Here is a 23024-nt window from a genome sequence, read left to right on the forward strand (position 1 = left end):
GGAGTCAAAACAAACACTCAGCTTCCTGTCTCCACCACTTGAGTCTCCTTCTTTTATTTCTTCATTTATACACTGAGAGATTGTTCCAGGCAGAGTGCTACCACTCTCCCTCCATAGTACAAATCTCCCTCTAATTTGTACTGATTCAAACAGTTTATAAGTTAAATAGATTTCTTTGGACTAGCCAGGAAGCCCAGGTGCTATTTAATATTTCTCTTTAAAAGCCGGAGAATGCTGGTAATCCACTCCTGTCCTTTTCTCAAAATAAATTGCAAAATTTAGTCACTACTAAATTTCTGCAGTCTGTAACTGGCCTGGCAGAGTCTAGAAGTTGTGTTCTGACTGCCCTACTAATGGTGTTGGTTCTGGAGAAGCTGAACTTAATGCTTAACATTAAAATTGGAAAGAAAACACTGTTTTCAGCATTCTTTTGATGACTTGTGGTCCTGCCATTTATTAGTTGTTACCTTGGGCAAGTCCATTCACTTTCTGTGCCTCAGTTTCATTACCTGTGAAATGAATATAGTAATAGTTCCTGCTGCTTTGATTTTTTAAGTATTACATGGTAAAATGCTTAGCTCAGTGTCTGGCTCCTAGTAAGTGCAGCTACTCTCTCCTCTCCTGCTTACAGAGAAATACAGGGACGAAAAATATGCACTAATTGCAAGCCAATACACCACCCTCCACCTGTGTACATGCACAATATATTTATGCACACATACTCATTTCATTTTTCTTCTGAATCTTTTTGCAAGTATATTACATCACACCACAACTCTGAACACTTCATCTTATCTTTAAAAAACAAGATGTTCTCATTACCAAAATAACATTATCAAAACCAAAACATTTAACATTTATTCAATAATATTATCTAATATATAACTCACAAATTTCTCTAATTATTCCCAAGATGTCTTTATTGATATATTTTTAAAAATTTAATCCAAGAACAAATCAAGGTTACCATGTTTTTAAAATTTCTTTTATCCTAGCACAGTGTCCCTATATTTTTTCTTTTCTTTCTTTCTTCTTCTTCTTCTTCTTCTTTTTTTTTTTTTTTTGTGACATTGATTTTTCCAAAAATTCAAAGGCTAGATGTTTTGTAGAATGTCCCACCTTATGGAACTTTCTATTTGCTTCTTTAGGATTAAATCCAAAATATAAATTATGGGAGAAAAAAACCCACATAGATGATATTAAGGACTTCCAAACAAGTAATTGGGAAAAGTAACTTTCTATCTCCATAATGGAGAAGGGATCTGTGGGTTACACGTTGAGACCATGGAAATGACCTCTTTTTCAACAACCTTCATCTGATACTTTTAACATCCAATGATGATTCTTATCTAAATCCATTACTATACTGGGGAATGCAGTGGTGGGCTTTTGTTTGTTTGTTTGTTTAATTTTCTTGTTATGCTGGGGACTGAACTCAGCATCTTGTGCATGCAAGGCAAGCACTCTACCAACTGAGCTATATCCCCAGCCCTGCAATGGTGGTTATTTTAAGACAAATTATCATTCCAATTAAATACCATTCTTCTCTAAAGAACATTTTCCTGCCTCTCCTCTGCTTTTTAAGGGACCCCCACCCCATCTGTTAAAGTATCACTGTAAACTCATGGATTGTCTTTTATTCAATGTCTTATAAATTAACACCTTCATTATTTTATTTAATGGCCAAATTATTTCAAGACCAGCCCCATTAGTCCATCAATACTTCCCTGCCCTGGCAAAACAAGATGTTCAGAGACTCTTTGTTCTTTAACAGTCCCAAGGAGTCTGGTTCCTTTTGGTGATGCATGGTATTTAGAAACCAAGACTGGGGCATCACAGCTTCTAATACAAAGTGAAGTCATTAGTGTGAGAGTACTGGTAATATGTGAAGTGCCACGCTGTCACGACTGCTATTATTGTCACCAGACAAGCACCCGGCTTATGGCTTATGTGGAACAATGTTAGATAGCAGCACCAGCATGGGCTTCCCTGTGTTTAGAGAGTGAGGAGGAGACTTGGGATGAAGAGAAATAAGAAGAGAAATAAGCCGGCTTTGTCCGATACAATGTGAATCCCAGTCTTATGACTCTAAGACGTTGGCCAGAACGAAGGGAAAGGCTGGGAGCCGTATTCACACCCTTCTGCAGGCTGCTTTGATATTTAAACCTCAGAGAGTAAAGAATAAAGTGTCATATTTTCTGTACAGATTATAATCCTTTTAAAAGACTGGATATTTATCTGATGATGGATGGAACATACATTTCTTCTGATATCCTTGCTCATATTATTTAGTAGGTTCTAAAAGAAAAGTGCCATTTTGAGAATTTGAGGGTTTTTTTAAATTAAAAATATATAACTTGCATTATTTTTCTTGGTGGATGCAGCACCTATGTCACACTTAAAAAAAATTCATGCAGAACAGTCTTGGATTTCTTTGTGGGCAAGTGGATTTTTGTGCAGGTTTTCTTCCTGTGATTTTATTACAAATAAAAAAAACATGGCTGTTGTCTATAATTTCATTTTTAACTTACACTATAAATGTCATTTGGCTTCATTTCCAGGCCTTCCTGCTTATGCTGCATCACTTCATACTCTCTAATGAAAACTTTGTCTTAATAATATTCCCCAATGAGACAATAGGTTCTGATACATTGGTCATGGGAGAGAGATGGGCAAACAGGTGATGCTTAGCATCTCATTAGTCATAGGGAGGAAAAGCAGAATTTCGAAAATATCCAGAAAGAGCAGTTTTATCATTTGAACTGTGCCAGGACCATTCCTCTAACTATGGGAATAAAAAGTTGGGAATGAGGATGGAGCAAAGATACCCACAGAGGCAATTGTTTTACAAGTCCTATTTTCATATGAAGCCAGGCTAAAATTAGGAAGGAACGAAGGACTCATAATCGTATGGTCTACATTGGAATGTCAGTTATTTTTCTATTTGGGGCTTTGTATCAGATTCACGTGAGGAATGTCAAATGCCTGTGTGTGTGCTGGTGGCTGTGCCAGGCAAGGACGGTGATCAAGTTTGGTAGAAAGAACTCTTTTTAGCTGTTTCAGGAGTTTCTCATTTTTTAATACAAAACAGAAGGGGCTGTGCTCACAGGAATTCAATGTACATGTAGAAAAATTTAGACTCAAGAGAAAGCTCAGGTCAGATTGTCTGGGTCATGAGACTCTGATTTACTTGGGGAAGTTATCTAACTTCTCTGTCTCAACTTATATTGGGGATAATAATACAAACTTCCTTGTAAGATACTATTAATATTAGTAAAGTGCTTAAATATATTTGTTATGGTTTAGATGTGGTGTCCCCCAAAAGCTCATGTGTAAGACAATACAAGAAGGTTTAGAGGAGAAATTATTGGGTTGTAAGAGTCTTAACCCAATGAGAGAATTTATCCCCTGATAGGATTAACTGAGTGGTAACTGAAGTGGTGGGGTGTGGCTGGAGGAAGTGGTTCAATGGGGGCGGGGCTATAGGGTATATATTTTGTTTCTGGAGAGTGGAGTCTCTCTCCACTTCCTGATCATCTTGTGAGCTGCTTCCCTCTGCCACTCTCTTCTGCCATAATGTTCTGCCTCACCTCGACTAAGACCTCTGAAATTGTGAGCCCTCAAGTAAACTTTTCTTTCCTAAAATTGTTCCGGACAGATCTTTTAGTCACAGCAGTGAAAAAACTGACTAAAACAATACTGTATGCCAGTACTAAGCACTCAGCAAGCTCTTAGTTTATTTGTACGTGTGCAAAACAGAAATGTTAAGAAAATATTGTCATTTCTTTTTAATAGTTAAAAATTTTTAAATAACCCATGGCTGAGGATATACCTCAGTAGTTGATCACTTGCCTAGAATATGCCAGACCTGGGGTTTGATCCCCAGAACCACAGTGTAGTAGGGCTGGAATCCAAGCAACAAATAGATTAAATATGACTTCATATTCAAACTATATTTATAACTTTATTTTTGTTATTGTTTGACTCAACTTACTTCCTTAGAAGTATAATATTTTTTTTGAGAGAGAGAGAGATAATTTTTTTTAATATTTATTTTTTAGTTTTCGGTGCACATAACATCTTTATTTTTATTTTTATGTGGTGCTGAGGATCGAACCCATCGCCCTGTGCATGCCAGGCAAGCACGCTACTGCTTGAGCCACATCCCCAGCCTAGAAGTAAAATATTTTTAAAGAATTTTGTGGCTCTCTGTAAAGCAAACATGAACACATAGGTGAATATTGTGTAAATTTTGTGTTTTGGGATTATCCTAATGCCCAAGTTTCTATCTATCAATAATTTATTTATGTCCCCTGAGCATTGTGTAATTTAATATAATAAAATATCATTTTCCCCTTTTACCTGGAGCACAAATCACAAAGCCACCTATACACTGGGAAGTGTCTGTCTCCAGCTGAAAAACAATTTAAAAAAAAACCAACAGTGATTTCCAACCAGATCAGTTACCAAAACATAGGGTTTTATTCCTAGATCCCACTAACCTGAAAATTATAGCAGCTTTTAAAAATTAGGAACAATTTTTTTTTTTTTTTGTACTGAGAATAGAACTCAGGGGCACTTGTCCACGGAGCCACATCCCCAGCCCTATTTTGTATTTTGTTTAGAGATAGGATCTCACTGAGTTGCTTAGCACCTTGCTTTTGCTGAGGCTGGCTTTGAACTTTCGATCCTCCTGCCTAAACCCCCTAAGCCACTGGGATTACAGGTGCGCACCACCACGCCCGGCAAAAATTAGGGATAATTTTTAAAAATTGAATCATTAATGTCAGTTATCCACAAATTTCAGAGAATTGAAAGACCAAGTTACCCAAACTGTTTTTGGATATTCCTTTAGTCCCTGGGTGCCAGATTATTCATGTCATGGACCTGCCTTCACAGTGTACAGCTGGAGGACTGAAGTGACAAACATAATCCTCTGCAAAGTCTTTGACCATTTCCCTATTATAGGAACAGCCTGGATTACATATAGACCATATCAGAGTACAGAGTAGTAGAACAATCTTCAGTTTTAAATACATACTCGTAGTTTAAAAGCATATTAACCGAGTTCATATTCAGCAGTTTAATCGACCTGTGTCCTGCTTTCCTCATCTATGACATGGAGAAAATAATAGTAACTCCCTCCCAAATTTGATGTAAGGTTTAAAATGAGTACCTATAAGTAAAGGCTTTAAAAAAAATATCTAGTCTTTAGTAAGAAGCTGTTCAATTTCATGTTATTATTGATTGAGATCCCTGAGAATAGCCCTCCTTTAGAAATCATCAGAATCTGAATTAGGATTAAGGACACCCCTGTGGCCATCACCTTGCTCTCTTTCCTTGAAATAGTTCTCTGGCTCAATTTCTCTGGCTCTTTCAAACTAAATCAGATGTGTGCCTGGAATTTCCCAGTTTCCAAAGCCATTCCCAAGCTATACACACCAAGTAAGAAAGCGTTCATCAGGACATCTCCCCTTGCATGTGCTGGCTGTGCTGCCTCTGGTCCCGACAGAGGGTTTGTTCCTCCACCATGATAAAAGTCTGTGAAAGCTAAAGAAATGTTGCATTTTAATCTGACACAACAGGTGTCATGGTCACCTTATGGTTGCTTTGCTATTGAAAGAATACATCCTTTTCTGTGACTACCTGTTAACAAGCATCCAGTAGTAATCTCGCCTTAAATGATGGAAATATGGTGACCCTGGATGGGGAAGGCAACATAACTGTGTGGGCAACATTTATAGACTCTATTTAAAGTACACGTCATGAATATAGCTTTGAAATCTTCTTTGTATTATCATTTGTCTTTTAATAGTCAATAGGAAATGAAGGTCAGGTCATCTAAAAATGTCCTTAATTAGAGCATTTCTTTTTCCTGGATTTTACCTGTTATTACTGATTGCAGCTAATAAAAATGAGATAATAAGAAAGGGAAAATTAATAGAAAAGATAAGGGGAAAGCATAAAATATCATGTCCTTTAAAAATGAATTTCTAATTTTAATCTTTCAGAGTAGAAGACATTGATGTAATTTATCATTAGTTCGTTCTGATTTAATTCACTATGCTTTGTACAAATTCATATTCACACTTCGTTTGATCTCTACACTCCATATTTTGGAACGTGTTGGTTTGATTTGCACAAGAGACAAATACCTTTGCATATGGTGAGGAAAAAAAATGTATCCGGTTATCTTGTTTTTAAAACTATATTCCATGAATTACAGTAATTCCAGTGGCACCAGAATTACCTGGGCTGGTTAAAAAATGCATAGATTCCTGAATCCTGATTTTAGCCCAACTCTATGCAATCCAGAAATAATACGTGAGCCATAGCTATGGGTTACAATCACAGTGTTTTCCCCATAGAGGATGCTGGGTAAGTGATGGCATGGTCTTACCTCCTCACCTGCTGACATCTTTGTTGTTTTGAAACACAGGTGCAAAGAATTGAGCTCCTTCTAATCCTCATTTTTTGGGGGGCACATCATCCTCAGGTTAAGTCACTTTTCTGACTTCATGTTATTTTAACTGTTTTCCTTTCGCCTCTGAGTTCTCTGCATTCTTCTCCCCTACAAGGCCCCATCAGTTTGCTTGATGTATGTATCTCTTCCTGATAGAGATGCCATTCCACTCACTATGGCTGTGGAGTCCCCTAGTTCAAACCAACAACTGCACAGGACTCCAGGACTTCTCCAACAACATCTGACTTGTATCTATGCTCCTTGCTGTGGGTATCTGATTGTCTTTAGCTCTGACCACCATAAACACCAAGTTCAACCACTTCATACATGTTTGCTGTGTGGCTCATTCCCTAGCGATCAGGTCTTGTGAATACTCTCACTGTTAAGTCTGCTTTTAAATCTGGACTTTAAAAACCCTTCTTCATTGATGGTGCTTTAAGCTGGCCAGATAACAGATATTGGGAGGAATTGAAAACTCAATGGGAAATGTCTTTCAATTACACTATGGAATGACATATCTGAATTCCTGCTAATGAATTATTTGTAGCTATGATTTATATGTTCTTAAAAATATGAGTCATAGGTACTTTCTAACTCAAAGTTGTTTTTCTTTCACTCACATTTGGCATACCGATTTGTGAACTGGCTCTCTGGAGCCATTAGCTTTTTGTTAACCAGCCTACATTACTAAGAAAGTGTGATAGAAAGTCACAAATCCATCTTCAGTAGTTTAAAACATGAGTCCTTTGTTAGAGAGCATTATTTCTTAATGCAATATGCACTCAATTCAAAGGTCACAATTAAAGATTGTTTTCTCCTGTTATTTGTCTGTGAGCAGTATTAGCATCAGGGTGTCTGGATCAAAAAGCTACTTTTGAATCTCTTAACTAGTGCACAGACATCTGAAAAGAAAATTATTCTAAGCAAAGTTTTATTTATTTATTTTTTAAACATAAGCAACCAAGCATTTAACCTAAAGACTACAACCAGCCAGTCAATAGTAATGAAATACTTTGTGTCTGTTTTTCAGTCTCCCTTCTTTGGCACCTTCTGGTTGTGCATGCCCAGGCCTTAGGCATATTGAGGGTGACATTCTCTGTTTCCAAGATAATCTTCGAGATAGGATGCACTTAATTTATGCTGTTGATGAGACTGGACAGAACTCATTTACATATCTTCAATACATGTGAGTCCCAAGTAGAGAGCCAAGCATCCAGATTAAAATATTCCCTGTCAAGGATTTGCTGTATCCAGCAAGTTCTGGAGTAATGCTAATGGCAGGTGGTGGGTGAATATTGATCCTGTACAGAATTTATAAGGCTGTATTGGAGGGCATTGTGAAATCTAAGATTTCTTTAGAACAATGTCCCTGTTTAAAACCACTCTCATTCAGACCCAGCTGGGCATTTGGTAATTCCAGCCACTGAATCCGATCTTTCAAGTGCCTCAGCCTGCTTCACCTGTCTGACTGGCTCACTGGTTTATAAATGAAACCGTATTTGCTTCCAACGCTCTTAAGCCTGCAACTCTTCTGTACAAATCTCCCTCATTCTTGCTTTTCCTTTTGATCTGAGTGTCTTGACTCTCCTAACATACACTGTCAGTTTTCATTCACTTCCTTTTCTCAAGTGATGCTCAGAGAGTATACATAGCGTTCTGTGCTATTTTATCACCCTCATTAACCCCACCCTTTTTCCAGTTTTCTCTGTCATAGAATAGTTTCTTTTTCATTGCTCTTGCCTTTGAACTGAATGTCATGAGTGTCAGTTCCTCAAGATTTCTCTTTGTACATTCTTTGTGCATTTCTTAATTCGGGCTTCATGTCCTCTACTCTCATCAGCCAATCAATCAATCTTACACATTATTGAGAAACCCAAAATTAAAATAAGAAATTATAACAAGATTATAAGGTGCCTTTGCCCTCTAGAAAAATCTGTCATTGAGGCATCTCTGGCTATTTTCTAATATGCCGTCTGTGTGCTCTTAGGTGTTGCAACAGAAAGTAACTGTAAATTGAATATTTGATTCCCTTTATTTCTTTTGTTCTTCTAGTTTAAAAGTAAATAAATACAATGCTAAAATACTATATATAATGTCTACCATAAAACATTTTCTCCCCATTTTTATTCAATTTTTCTACTCAACATCCACAAAGCAAATTAACATTATTTATTGTGTACCTATGTAAAATATATATATATCAGTGTTGGGCATGCCTATAATCCCTGCTGTTTGGGGGGCAGAGGCAGGAGGATTGCAATTTCAAGGCCCTCCTCAGTGATTTAGTGAGGCCTTGAGCAACTTGGCAAGACCCTGTCTCAAAATAAAAAATAAAGGGGCTGGGGAGTGTGGCTCAGTGATAAAGTGCCCTTGGGTTCAATCCTCAGTATAGCAAAAATAAACACACACAAAAACCTAAGAACCTATCAGTTATTATAAGAAAAAGAATGTGAAACACATGCATTTTTTGCTCTCAAGTATCATGAAACCAAAGACCAGTATCAATGAAAGTGTTTCTAAATGATCCCTTAAATATTTTCCTGGTTTTCTGCCCATGATCCTCAAGACTTTGGGGTAAAAAGAAGAGTTGGAAAGAGAATGGGAAGGCGAGGAAAAGAGACAAACAAACCACAAGAGTATAGCAATTTAAGAAAAAATGTTAGTAGTCCTTGGGGATGTGGAAATTTCTCTCCCAAACAGAACCATTAGCTCAGATTTTTACAATGGCTATTTTTGCAATCTATGTGAAATATAAATCAAAATATATGGAAAACTAGAAAAAAATCTTTGACTTAAAAAAATATTAAATGAAACACTCTTTTTTTTTTCATGTCCCAGGGAAACTTTTATGTGTTAAATGAAACACTCTTATTTCTTTAATTACATATTTGCTATTAGAAGCAAAATGAAAAAAGAAGTCACAAAACTATGGAAAATGGTAGTGTAAATATAATCTAAGTTCATATTTTGACTTTCTAATCAATTTGAAGATACTGTTGAAGGAATATTCATATACAGCTAGACAATGTATAGTATTTTTTTATTTAAAAACCAGAATATCTTTTACCTAAAATCTTTTGTAGCTTAGAAATCTGATGATAAGGCAAGAAATGAAATTTTAATAGAAATAAACTATTCCCACTTACTATTCTAGTTCCTCTTTTTTCTTGAACAAGCAAAGAATTTGATACTTATTATCATCTATATTCTTTGGTTTCAATATATGAGAATTAGGAGCTTTAATGCATTTTTAGATGTACCATTGGATGTATTCAAATTGTGTTGTAATTATGTTTCATGGAAAATATCTATAAATACCTTTGTAGGCAGTTATGTCTCTCCTTACCTCTGATGTAACCCTGATATAAGGACTACAGGAAGAAGTGAGAGAGGGACTAAGAATTAACATTTAATTCTTAGTGGCCATCACCTTAATACCTTGTCCCATAAACAGAGAGAATAAACATGGATTTCATACATTTTGGGGCATGGATTTGAGCTATTCATGAAATAACAGACACATCTTCAGAAATCATTCTATACATGATATGGCACTTATTAAACCTTCAAAACAGGGAGTTTATTATTTGAATTGGAAATATCAAAGAATGAAAGAAAATGCTATATGATCTTGCAGAATTGAAACCTTCTCAGAGTGATCTGGTAATTTGACTGTTATGCAGGACCTCATTCAAATGGAATGCACCAGCTGACTTCTCCAGTATTCCTCCTCTCCAGATCTTTGTTGCTGAGGATTGAAGGAATAATGGGAGTTTTGAATATTGAGATAAATGTACTTTTAAAGCTCAGAAAAGACTACACAGGATAACTCCTTTGACCAGTTTTCAAAAAGAAATCAGAAATTTATATCTAATGTCATGCAGTGTAGCATTTGATTTGGTAGCATTTGAGCTTTTGCTCACACAGTCTTCCTATAAAGTGTAATGGCCCCACTCATGTAGGCATTTGATAAAATGAAGGTTCATTTCCTGAGTCTAGGAAGATCAGCCAAGAAATTCATGACTCATGAAGAAGATTGTGCTTGACTGACTACTACATGAAAATTTTGTTTAGTAAAAAATTTTTCCACACTAATTTTCCTTCATGGCTTGCCCATTTCTCCTGCAAATATGGCCTATCTATAGACTTGTACAGCCAATAGTGAAGAAACCATTTATATCAACTTTTAGGTCCCTAAGAGATGGAGATAAATTTGCAAGTCATAACTAAGAATTCACAAGCAGATAAGAAGAAGTGCCAGAAGAATTTTTATATTATTAAATAAATATTTTAAAAACCTGAAGTAAAGGGTAATATACTCAAAATGGCTATCTATGCCAAAGATGAAAACCTGGGACTTATATCCGAGACTCAAACTAAAAGAAATACTTATACCTCGTTTGTCTTGTGATCTCTGGGCTCAGAGTTAAAACTTTGGGGGAGGAAATTATGGTTTTTTTAATATGTTTTATTGTTTTGATTTCAATCACTTATGCATGTATTAATTAATGGTTATTGAATATTGTGTACCAGTTGTATACCAGTCCCATTTCCACATATTTGGAGCTTATTAGTGAATGAAATAGTCAAAAAGTTATGAATTCATGAAGTTTGCAGGTGAATAAGGAGAGACAATAAAAATTAGCATAACAAGTAAGTTATGTAGTATGTGAGAAAGTGAACAGTATAATGCAAAATAGGATAAAAGAAATTGGGAGTTGAAATTACAAATTGCAATATTAGATAGGATGGTTTGGTGAAGCCTCATGAAGAAGGAAAAATTTGAGACAAGACTTAATGAAGAGAAAAATATAGATTTTTGGAAGAAAAGTGTCCCACACCCAAATGTAACTATGAAACATTTTTAAGGTATACAGGCATAGACTATATAATATGATTTTGATACAATATTTTCTGATGTAACACTTGAGATTCCCTATGACATCTGATGATTTTAAACTTGATTTTATTATAACGTGTACTTTATTATTATCATCATCTATACTTCTAAGATATGGAATGATTTCAACAATATGTTTAAAAACAAATATCCAAGTTCAAATTATCAAATAATGAAGTTCTTTAAAACAAGACAAGCATACTTCTTACCCACATGACTCTGTATTTTCTGAATAGGCCAGAAAGGTTGAAAGCAAAATTATGATGTCTTTCTCAACTATAGGAATACTTAAGTTCATATGTATATTATTTAAGTATGAACTGATAGAATCTGAAATTATTCTGAAAGTAAAAATCTAAATTCTAGCCTTATGTCTTTTATGCACAGCCTACTTATGTAATATGTAGTCTGTCTTAAAATGGAAATTCTTAATTCTATGTTTAATTTCTCTCTTCCTCTTCTGATATGTTACCGGTGTAAATGAAAAATTCTTAGTTTTATGTTTAATTTATCTCTTTCTCTTCTTATACTTTATAAATGTTAGGCTGAATTACAAATTAATTGGCTCAGAAGTCTAGGGAGTGGATTTCTCCTCTACCACTTACCAGCTGTATGTCCTTGGGCACATTACTAAATCTAATTGGGCCTATTTCCTTAATTGTAAAATACAGGTATACAACTCAGAATTTTGTTGAGTAAAATAGCATGCATAAAAGGGTTGGCACATTATAGGTATTTAGTCTTTTTTTTTTTTTTTTTTTTTGGTACCAGGTATTGAACTCAGTGTGCTCAACCACTGAGCCACCCAGCCCTATTTTGTATTTTATTTAGAGACGGGGTTTCAATGAGTTGCTTAGCACCCCGCTTTTGCTGAGGCTGGCTTTGAACTTGTTATCCTCCTGCCTCAGCCTCCCAAGCCACTGGGATTAGATGTGTGTGCCACTGCACCTGGCTATTTAGTCATTTTTAACAGAATCACATCCCAAGCTTTTTTGATCAGCCAATATTACATTAAACAACTGAATTTAAAAATCTGAAAACCAGTCCAAAGCCACATATAACAATACATTGTAGTATCATGGTGATTTTTCTTCTCTCTCTCTCTCTCTCTCTCTCTCTCTCTCTCTCTCTTTGCTATCATGGGATCCTGAGAATGTTAAGAGTTTTGTGGTAGTATGTACTGTGAAAATTTTGGAAGCCATTATGAAACAGGCAGAATTTAAATGAAACAGAGAGGAAGTATAAGCTTTGGATTGGAAGAGAGGATGAATCCTAAAATATACTAGTTATTACAGTGAGCATTGAAAGACAAAGGTTTCTTATGAAATTAGCAATGTTGAAAGCACCTTAACTGTCCATTCTTTTGCCAAAATAGTAGTTCAATAAGAGTTGCTACAAGACAGACAGTTTAATTTGTTGAAATGTTTCTAAAATACATATTATACTTGTTCTTGTTGTTTTTCAGAGTTGCATTTATTAAAAGCCAATGTAAAATATCCTCTTCCCACCAAGGAAAATGTTCCTTTACAATTGGTTTATTTAACATATAAAGAATCATCATATTGTCTTCATTTATGCTGCTGTGGTTACATGGCATGTTTAAAATATCTGCAAAATATCTGCTTAGACCAAAACCCTTGTGTGTAACATTCACTACAAATTCTAAAACTTGCTGTGAAAAAAAAAGTTCATGTACCAAAGACACCATAATATTTATTATAGTTATTTTTAGAGTTGAGGCATAAGATAGGTTAGTAGGGTGCACATTTTCTGATTCCCTGCCATCCCCCCCAAGTCACTACCACCCAGGTCAAGAAGACATGGTAATTCTTCCAGGTCAATATATCTTCCTGCTCCCACAAAGGTAAACACCATTCTGACTTCTGTCTCTAAGTATTTGTTTTGTCTGTCCTTGAATGTCATATAAATGGATTAATATACAATGTCCTCTTTTATATCTATTTTTTTCACTAACATTATGCCTGTGAGATTCATCTATGCAGTTGTATGTAATAGTAATTGTTTCCTTTTCTTTTTGTATATGTAGTAATCCATTAGATGAATGTACCACAATCTATTGATGAGAATTTTGGTGGTTTCCAATTTTATCCTGTTATGATTAGGCTACTGACAGTATGTTTGTAAGTTTGTGTATAAGCAAGTAGGTACTCATTTCTACCTAGAAGTAGAGTTACTGGGTCATAAAGTAGACATGCATTTAGCTTTACTAGACATAGCAACAATTTTAAAAAGGGATTGTAGTAATTTACATTCCCACCAGGTATATGTGAGTTCCAGTTATTCTACCATTATCATTTTCTTTTCAGCCTCTGAAAAGCATTTTATTCCCAACATAGTTCTTAATGTATAATGAGATTATGACTTGATGAATTGAAGTAACAATTATTTTAATTATTATGGTTCACGTGACTTTTTTTTTTAAAGGAGTTTTAAAAAAGAACTTTGGTAAAAGTGTCTCAGCAGAATACAACTTTGGGTACATCCATTTCCTTAGCCTAGAGGGTAATGGCTTAGAAAAATATAGCTTTTAAGCTAGCTATTTCACTAAATTGCTGTCAGAATTTGAGAACTGACAGTAAGAAAAACCTCTCTCATTCTCTCTCTGTCTTGCTATTTACATCATCCTATTAACTTCCCCTTGATAAGTGAAATAAAAATACAATAAATACAATTGCAATAAAAAATAAAAAGAGAAAATTATTTCTAAAATTTCTTGTGCAAAAATTTACTGTGAAATGTGAATATTTGCAAAGTATAATCAGCCTGACAACTTGACACAAGTCTATAATCCCAGCTACTTGGGAGGCTGATGCTAGAGAATCACAAGTTTGAGGCCAGCGTAGGCAACTTAGCAGGACCCTGTTTCAAAATAAAAAATAAAAAGGACTGGGGATTCCCAACAGCTCCGGATGCTGAGACAGGAGAATAACGTTCAAAGCCAGTCTCAGCAAAAGTGAGGCGCCAAGCAACTCAGTGAAATCCTGTCTAAATAAAATACAAAATAGGGCTGGGATGTGGCTCAGTGGTTTAGTGTCCCTGAGTTCAATCTCCAGTATAACCCCACCCTACCCCCCCAAAAAAAAGGACTGGGGATTTAACTCAGAGGTAGAGCATTTACCTAGCATTTATGAAGTCCTGGGTCCAATCCTCAGTACCATTGCCAAATATTAAATAGATAGATAGATAGATAGATAGATGGATAGATAGATAAAGTGAATAATCCAAAATAATTTGGAATATATTTTATACTTACATGCAAATAAATATATAATGGTTTTTAGAGAAAATCATCACACTAAGATTTAAAATGGAATTGCAAAGCCAAACTCCTATCATGATGATGCAAAAGGATTAAAGCCTGATTCAGGAGCAATAGGAAAGTGGTCAAGTTATTTTATCTTAATCTTCACTGTACTTGCTTAGAATAAATTCTTCCTTCCCACTGCAGACCAAGTCTAATAGAAATCACGGTGAAGATGTAACATGACCATGAGTGACCCATATGTCAGTTTGCTCTTTGCTTCTTTATAAATATACTTTCTTTCTGATTCATTCTTCATCTAAGTTCAGTCAAGATGACTGAATATTTTGGTTTAAAATATTTCCCACAAGGTTATCTGTGTATGAGAGGATTAAAACAAATATAAAGTAAGGCAAATAATTATAGGACTTGGAGGACAAACAATATCAATCTCTTTTCAAGCATTAACAAGGTAAATAGTCCATCTCATGGCATATATCTTGAAAAGTAAACAAGAGTGAATGCACAGTGCTAATGAATGTAGCCTATCTCCAATTGCAACAAAGAGAATTTGGGACAAGATGGGAGTGATTTGGGATTCTATTTTTGTTGGAAAATTTCCCCTCTTATTTAAATCAAACTCTTCTACATAAGTTTCTCAACCTATTGGTTATCTTAATATATATAACTGGTAACTCAGCTGTGGAGTTAATAATTTGTATAGTTTGTTAATAAAACCATGTGAGTGATTTATGTAAATTTTGTGTGTGTGTGTTTAATGACAGTCTTTTAACCCCTGACCATTCTTGATCACATAAATCAGACATCCTCTAGGGCCTGTCTTTCACTGAGGAAATCATGCTAATCCATTCTCTCATGTGAACACTTATTTAAATTATTGAGATCTGGAGACCAACTGCTAAAAAAAAAAAAAAAAAGTGTATTGTTGATTTGCAGATCCTCAAATGAATCAGAGCCTCATGGCCTTAAATCAACAGCCTTTGGAACCATGCTTCTAAGAATTGGTAGTAATCAGGAAGTAGTCACAGATTGAGTTTGAAACTTGTCATATTTTAATTAGTAGCCACAGAATTCCAAGACTTGCTGTTTAGAGACTACAGTGTTTACTAGTTTGTTATTTTAATTTTAAATTTCATGAAGATATATTTCATGTGACATGGAAGTCACCCATATAAGTGTGTACAGTTCAGTGACTTTTAGTGTATTCAGAATTGAGCAAACATCACCACTGTCTAGTTTTAGAACAGTATCATCATCCCCCCCACACACACACACAAAAAAAAAACCCACCTAGTAAGAGGCACTCTCGATTCCTTCTGCCCCAGCCTCTGATGACCAGTAATATACTTTCTGTTTTCTATGGATTTATCTATTCTAGGCATTTCATATTAATTGAATGATATAATATATGGGTTTTTTAAAATAACTGGTTCCTTTCAATTTATTATGTTCTTGAGGTTCATTTATGTTGTAGAATGTATCAGAACTTCATTATTTTTATTGTCAAATAATATTCAATTATGTGATCTACCACATTTTAGATTTTAATCATTAATATTTTTGCTTTAAAAATAATAATTGTTTGCATTTGGGGGAACAATGTGATTTGTTATTTTTAACAGTACAGCCCTATTACCTATTGGTTTTCATATTGCATATTTGATCTCTAGATTTGTTCCTCTTCCATATCTGCTATTTTGTGTCCTCTGACTTACATATCCTATCTCCTCTTTGTGTCATTCTGCTCCTGCCCCTGGTAATTAGTGCTCTTTTTCCCTACCTCTGTACATTTGATTTCTCTTTTAGATCCCATATTTAAGAGAGATCATATAATAGTTTTCTTTCTTTGTCTGGCTTATTTCACTTACCATGATGTCCTTGGCTCATCTATGTTGTGGCAAATGGCAAGATATTGTTGTTCTTTTGGGGGTTGAATAATATTCGTGTGTGTGTGTGTGTGTGTGTACACTTTTTTATCCATTATGAAGCAGTGGACACTTTGGCTATTTCCATACCTTGGGCTGCTATAAAAAATGTTGCAATAAATATGGAAGTCACTTTGTATAATTTGTGCTACTCAATTTTGCATTGTTTTATAGTTTATCTGGATGTTAGTCTGAACCATGTGAAACTGCCATTTTATGAGTAAAAATAATCATAGACTTTCAGCAATCTTTCCATTCAGATTGTGTTGATTTTGACACTTATTCCTTTGTTTTTTGGGGGGTGGTGGGAAGTGGGGTTTATTAGAGCACCATATTCTTTTGTATGGACCAACTTTGTTGAAGGAAGCAACATTATCTTTAGTTAAATAATACCAGACAGTGTTCAGTGAATTGGGGTACCATAATAATTTGCAATGTCCTTAAATATCTGCACATGATATTTAGAATAGATCCAACTTAAGAGTACTAGGTAACTGTCATTATTATTTCTACTTTCAATTTTTTAAAGTATAGATTACGTATATATAGCCAACTTTTTATAAAGTCCTTCCAAACTATGTGGACCTTGACACAACACTGATTAATTCATTTTTCTCATTTAATTTTAAAATCTAAAAATTAAAATTTAGCATAATTTAACATCAATAGAAGACAAAAGCTTTCTGAGCATTTTAAAAGTGAGAGCCCTCAGCCAGGTACTTTGTGGAATTTAAAGAAAGTAGGAGACAAATCTATTTTAAATAAATTTATATTCAAAATATTGATTCTATGGCAATGGGTGGTTTATACTACAAATAAAAGGCGATGATATCCATAAGGAAACTGAACATAGAGAATAGAATGAGCAAGATGGAATAATAGAAAGACTTTTCTTGTGTTTGAACACTCTGTTTCCTCCACTAATGACATTTTCACATTCACTCATTGAAAAAATATTTTTGAGTGCCAGTATATTTTGGGTATTGTTTTAGGTACTTTGTATTTGCCCATAAAGATGACTGTCCTCATGGAACTAGCATGAGGTAATAAATAGTGAACATAATCAAAAAGAAAACTTTATGGTAGGACGAGTGCCATGGAAGAAAGAAAGGAAAATGGAATAGATCATGAGAGGGCATGGCCACCATCTTTATTAGAGTGGTCAGGAAAGCTTTGGTTGGAAAGATGGAATGAACAACAGCTCCAAGGAGAGAAGGCAGGAAGATCCATCTCCATTGTTCATTCCCAAAGAATTTAAAGACTGATGCACAAATGCACAGTCCAGTGTGTTTAGGGAGTGAAACCAAAGGTCTTCCAGAAGAGCCACGGAAGTCAGCTAACTGAATCTCGGAATATGGTGGAATCAGATTCTTCCAGATCGCTCTGGGAGGAAGCTGTAGCCAAGGGCAGAGTCAGAGTGTCTCATCAAAGTGAGAGAGAGAGGTGTGAAGTTAGTTTTCTGTTTACTTGGACATTTTCTCTACTATCTTTGAAGTTCCTTGAGGAGAAAATGCTGTTCCCCTTTGTTTCCTATTCCTGGAATCTGTGCAGTGTCTGAAACACCTGTGGGTGTGCCATTACAAAGGGCTTCATGAATTGACTATGGAGGCTAAGTCCAGGGCTAAAACAGGAGTGGGGAGGAGGCAGCACAGTTTAGGCTCATAGGCATAAATTATAGCAGCTTAAACTTCGCAAAAGTCTTTCAATTGCTTGTCATCTTTTATTCTTAGAATATGACATACTTTAGGACAGTAATTATATTTTACACATAGTGCTTACTACATGATGGAAGCAAATAGGCAAAAAAGAAAAATAGACCAATTCATTCTCGTTTACTGAACCTGGTTTTTTTTTCTTAAATATGAAATGACTTCCACATAGTATTTAATGATTTTTGGAAGCTATGCTATTGTTTAGACTGACCAGGACTATTAATGTATGCTTTATGAGATCCTGATAGAATATAATTCATATTTAAATAAATAAATCTCATGCACCAAATTTTGAATTTGAAGTGGACAGTTGACAATATATTAAAATAAAACATTCACTGTGAAAAATCACCTTATTGTCCAAAGTCACTGAAGAAAGATAGACATTGAACAGAAAGATCATATTTAAAGGGACACCTTTTAGGGGAGGAAGAATCCTAACCAGCTGTGGGATTCACTAACTTCTGAAATCTCTTGTAATCATCACTTATGGCAATCGTAAATAATTTTTAACAAATTTATTTATTTATTTTTTTCACTGAAGTACAAAGGGAAAATGGTGGTGGTGGTGGCAGTCTCTGTGTTGTTGACCTTTGAAAACACAATATGACCCTACCTATAGATGAGCTAACCTAAAATTGATGAATTATATGAACAGAATATTGAAAGAAAACTTTCCCTTTTTAATTTTCCTTTTTGGTACTGAGGATTGAACCCAGGGCCTTGCATAGGGTTGGCATATGCTCTACCTCTAAGCTACCTACCCCGGGACTGGGGTTGTGGCTCAGTGGTAGAGCACACGCCTAGTGTGTGTGAGGTGCTGGGTTCAATCCTCAGCACCACATATGAATAAATAAAAAACAAAGACATTGTGTCCACCTACAACTAAAAAAATAAGCTGCCTACCCCATCCTAAAAGGACTCTGAAGGAAAATAAAAACAGAATAGAACATCAAGGTCAAAATCCTTGTCACAATTGTTACTGGGTAATTCAAAAAAGATTTTGATAAATATTGCGCCCTCCAGTGGTTGTTTTAGATTAACAACTCTCGCCCCCGCTTGTTTTACCTGGCTTTGATTTTCCAGCTGCATGGTTTTAGATAACCCCAAGAAGGTTCACACTGTCTATACCTAGGAGAAGCCTGGGGAGGCTGGCTCAGTTTGATCGTCCAATTTCATGCTTGCAGAAAGAATGACGCAAGTTATGATGGATGCCCACTGTATGATGATTAAGCTCAGGTCCAACAAGCAAGGTCCACAAAAGGGCAATCATGCTTGATTCATCTGATTGTCAGACTAGAAATGAAAGAAAAGCTGTTGACATAATTACCCCAGATTTTTCAGACCTCAAGTACAATCCAGCACAGATATTAAGCAAAGCTAGTTCTCAGGATGATTGCAATGTGTTTTAAACAGGAAGATTACTGCTTTAGCAAATAAAAGGTTTACAAAATCAAAGACAAAGGATGTTTCTGGAATATATCTTGCCTGCAGACACATGAAAGAGAAAGGGAAAGAAAGTCCCTTGATTAGAGAAGACAAGAAATGGACTGAATCAGGAAGCAAGGCTGGTCCTTGAGACTCCCTGGGCCTCAGATTTCTCACCTATGAAACAAAGGCTGTGGGCTAAACTGAGTGGTCTCCATGAATCTAGCCTATGAACAGAGAGACAAGGAGAGACAGGATCGATCTCATACAAAAGAGCCAAAATGTGAATATTTATGAAAGCAAAATTAGCTAGTGATTAAAAAAGAGAGAACAGTCCCAGCAGGAGAATGCAAATTCATTTTAATCAATTCAAAATAAAACATAAAACTGATAGAGACAGTTCTTTCAAGAAGGAAAGAATGAAGCATATCGTTTTGTCTCTAAATTTCCTCTACTGTGATCTTATTCCCTCTTCTCTATCATCACCTTATTTTTTTCTTCTTACTTTCTGTTTCCGGTAACCATGGTGATGCTCCCTCTCAGCAACCTCCTTTGCAGCTGGCCCTTTTGGTAGACATCAAATTTTACTCCATTCACTGGGGCAGGGTGCTAACAATGCCATAAAAATTAATGTATTTATTAACATATTTCTCCTTCCCTTTTCTCTGAGAAATAATGCAGGGAATTGTTCTACACTTAACCTCTCTAGATAAGGGGCACTGTAAAACAGGGATATTCAACTGTTAATTTCAGTTGCTGACATGAAGTGGGTACAGATTATGCCAAAGCTTCAATTCCCCCCTTTGGCCCTCAGGGACTGCAAACTCCCAAGCCTCTAGCCGGTTGCCACCTCCCTTTGCTTTGTATGGGAAAGGAATAAAATGCCTTGCCCACAGAAATCACATACAAACCCTTGGTTTCCTAATCTGTTTTCTTTTTTGCTTTCTCCCTGGTAAGGAAAACATTGCCAACTGCATAATTATCATAAGGGGACTGAATTTTCCACAGGAAAATATATATAAGTATATGTGTTTCTTTAATGAACATTTTTATTTTAAAATATAATAAACAATATTCACTAGATATAAAAAAAATATTGTAATAAGTATCCAATGACAAAACACCAAAGAATCTCTGATGTCCTTAACGCAGATAAAAATTCCATTAACTGGTCATGTCCAGTTTTTGTAGCTTAACTTGTTTGTAATCCTATATGCCTGTAAACTGTCTCTGTATTTAAGCAGAGGGTGTGTGTGTGTGTGTGTGTGTGTGTGTGTGTGTGTGTGGTGTGTGTGTGTCTGGCATTAGCACAAAGGAGACCAGATGATGACATTCATAGGCTTATAGACTCCACTCCTGGGGACACACTTGGATGGAGGCAATTAAAATGCCTGTCAGGCATTTGGTACCAGAAGCCCCTATGGCAAACCTCTAAATCGTAAGCCAGGGCTGCATCCTATTGTCAGTGAATGATGGCGGAGCTGAGTGGCTTGTCATCATTCTCGAAAATTCTGAGGCTAGTGAGCTCTCTCTCCCTCTCCCACTCGCCTTATTTTCCTTTTCGCCACTGCGGGGACTTTTTCTAATTTGCAGCTTCCCTTTCCCCGACACACACAGACAAGAGCTGGTGGCTTGCAGACTGCGTCTGTCTGGAGCTAGAGAGCCAGAGAGCCAGCCCGAAGATAATGCTCCCGGGGAAGGATCCTGCAGCAGTTCTCCAAGGCTAGACTTGGGGGGTATTGCTGCATATGTGCTGGTAATGGTTTGGGGTTTTTAAAAAAATGTATTTTGCTTTATTTTTAAGGCATTTTCCCAGGGATCTGCTTTATGTCATCTTGGAGTAAAATGCTTTAAAATTCATTATTAAGCTTTAAAATTCAAATACTGCATTCTTTGTACTACAGATCTCATGGCATAGACTTATTATTTGGATAAAGAGATTGTATTTGCTTACTGGTGAGTTACAGTTTTTGATATTTAGTTAACAAATCTATACATGTGGTTTTTGGTTTTTTTCTTTTGTTTCGGTAGATTCTTCAGCTTGTTGTCTCTAACGGAGGAAGCATTGATTGAGAACTACTCATTCAGAAAATTAAAAGGTACTACATGTTTTGTTTGGATGTTTTAAATGAGGGAAAATCAGTGGAAAATAGGAATTTTTTTACTTCAGGCAATCTCTTTATGGTTGGTCTTTTATCCTCAAGCCTGTGTTGATCATTGTTTAGAGCATGTACGATTTCCTATGCAGATAACACCCTCATCCAGGGCTTTTTGATTTGATGTTTAAAAATTATGGTTTTTTTGCCTATGTTTCAAGTTATTAACAAATATTAAAATGTCTGTTTTATTTTGGATTTTATCATTATAATGGTTTTGAAAAAGTCCAAAATTCTCTACCTTAATGAAAATGTATTCTTTTGAATTTTAGAGAAATACATAGAGTAATGATTTTATCTAAAGATTTCCTGCTGACAAGTAATTTTTTAAATGGCTAAATGAAATGGCTTGCCCTTCCCAGGTAGAATGAGCACTAGAGATGAAAGCCCAGGAATGACTCAGTATTGTTGGGTTTTGCAAATAAAAATATTGTAACTTATTCACTGATGCTTTAGTCTTCAGCAACGGATATATTTTAAAACCAAGGTTGTTAGTTCTTTAAAGAACAGATATTACCTGTTTGTTTTTTTTTTTTTCCTAAATCGATAGCATAAGAGAGTAATTCTTCATCTTGCCGTGAAAGCAGTCAAATCTATTGATCCTGGGCCTTATGCCCTTACATGAAAAATGTTAATTTTCAAATTCAGTATCAGGATGTATATTGATTTGGGAGGACAGTTATGAGTATTACTGTTTCTTTAATTCTTTAACATTATCTTTGGCTTTACAATATGTTCAGACGAATAAATCCTGTGTTTTTAATTTGCCTTTTAAAAAAATGGAAGACATTTTCTATCTTGCTGAGAAGAAGATCAATAACATGTTTTCAATATTCCCTTGATATCCATGTAGTATGTTCCCTTTTAGGATTTTCAGTTCAAAATATTCCATGAGTAAGTTTAGCCTTTTAAAAAATACACTTTAAAAATGGTCAGTGTTCACCATTGACCCCAAGGTGCCATAAGTATGAGATCATACCTGTGGATCTGAACATCTGTAGAAGCTGGAGGAGACTAATGCACTGTCCTTGGTTAGTTTTCTCTGCAATGTATGATCATGAGAACCTTAATTTATTCATTCCACAAGCATTTCTGAAGAGCTTTGGTTCTGTGGGTAGTCATTGTGGGAGAAGAGGAAGGGACAGATCACACTGTCC

The 23024-nt window shown here is 35.5% G+C and overlaps 1 protein-coding gene across 5 annotated transcripts in view; it reads left to right on the forward strand.

Moving 5' to 3' along the window:
* Positions 1 to 23024, forward strand: part of MAP2 (microtubule associated protein 2) — a 290513-nt gene that overhangs the window by 122296 nt on the left and 145193 nt on the right. For all 5 annotated transcript variants that reach the window (XM_081260559.1, XM_081260555.1, XM_081260556.1 and 2 more), the window contains exon 3: positions 21743 to 21810. The gene's annotated coding sequence lies outside the window, so the exon portion shown is untranslated. The remainder of the gene's footprint in view (positions 1 to 21742; positions 21811 to 23024) is intronic.

This window comes from Spermophilus citellus, assembly GCF_964194105.1.
Source record: "Spermophilus citellus genome assembly, chromosome: 11".
Lineage (NCBI taxonomy): Eukaryota > Metazoa > Chordata > Mammalia > Rodentia > Sciuridae > Spermophilus > Spermophilus citellus.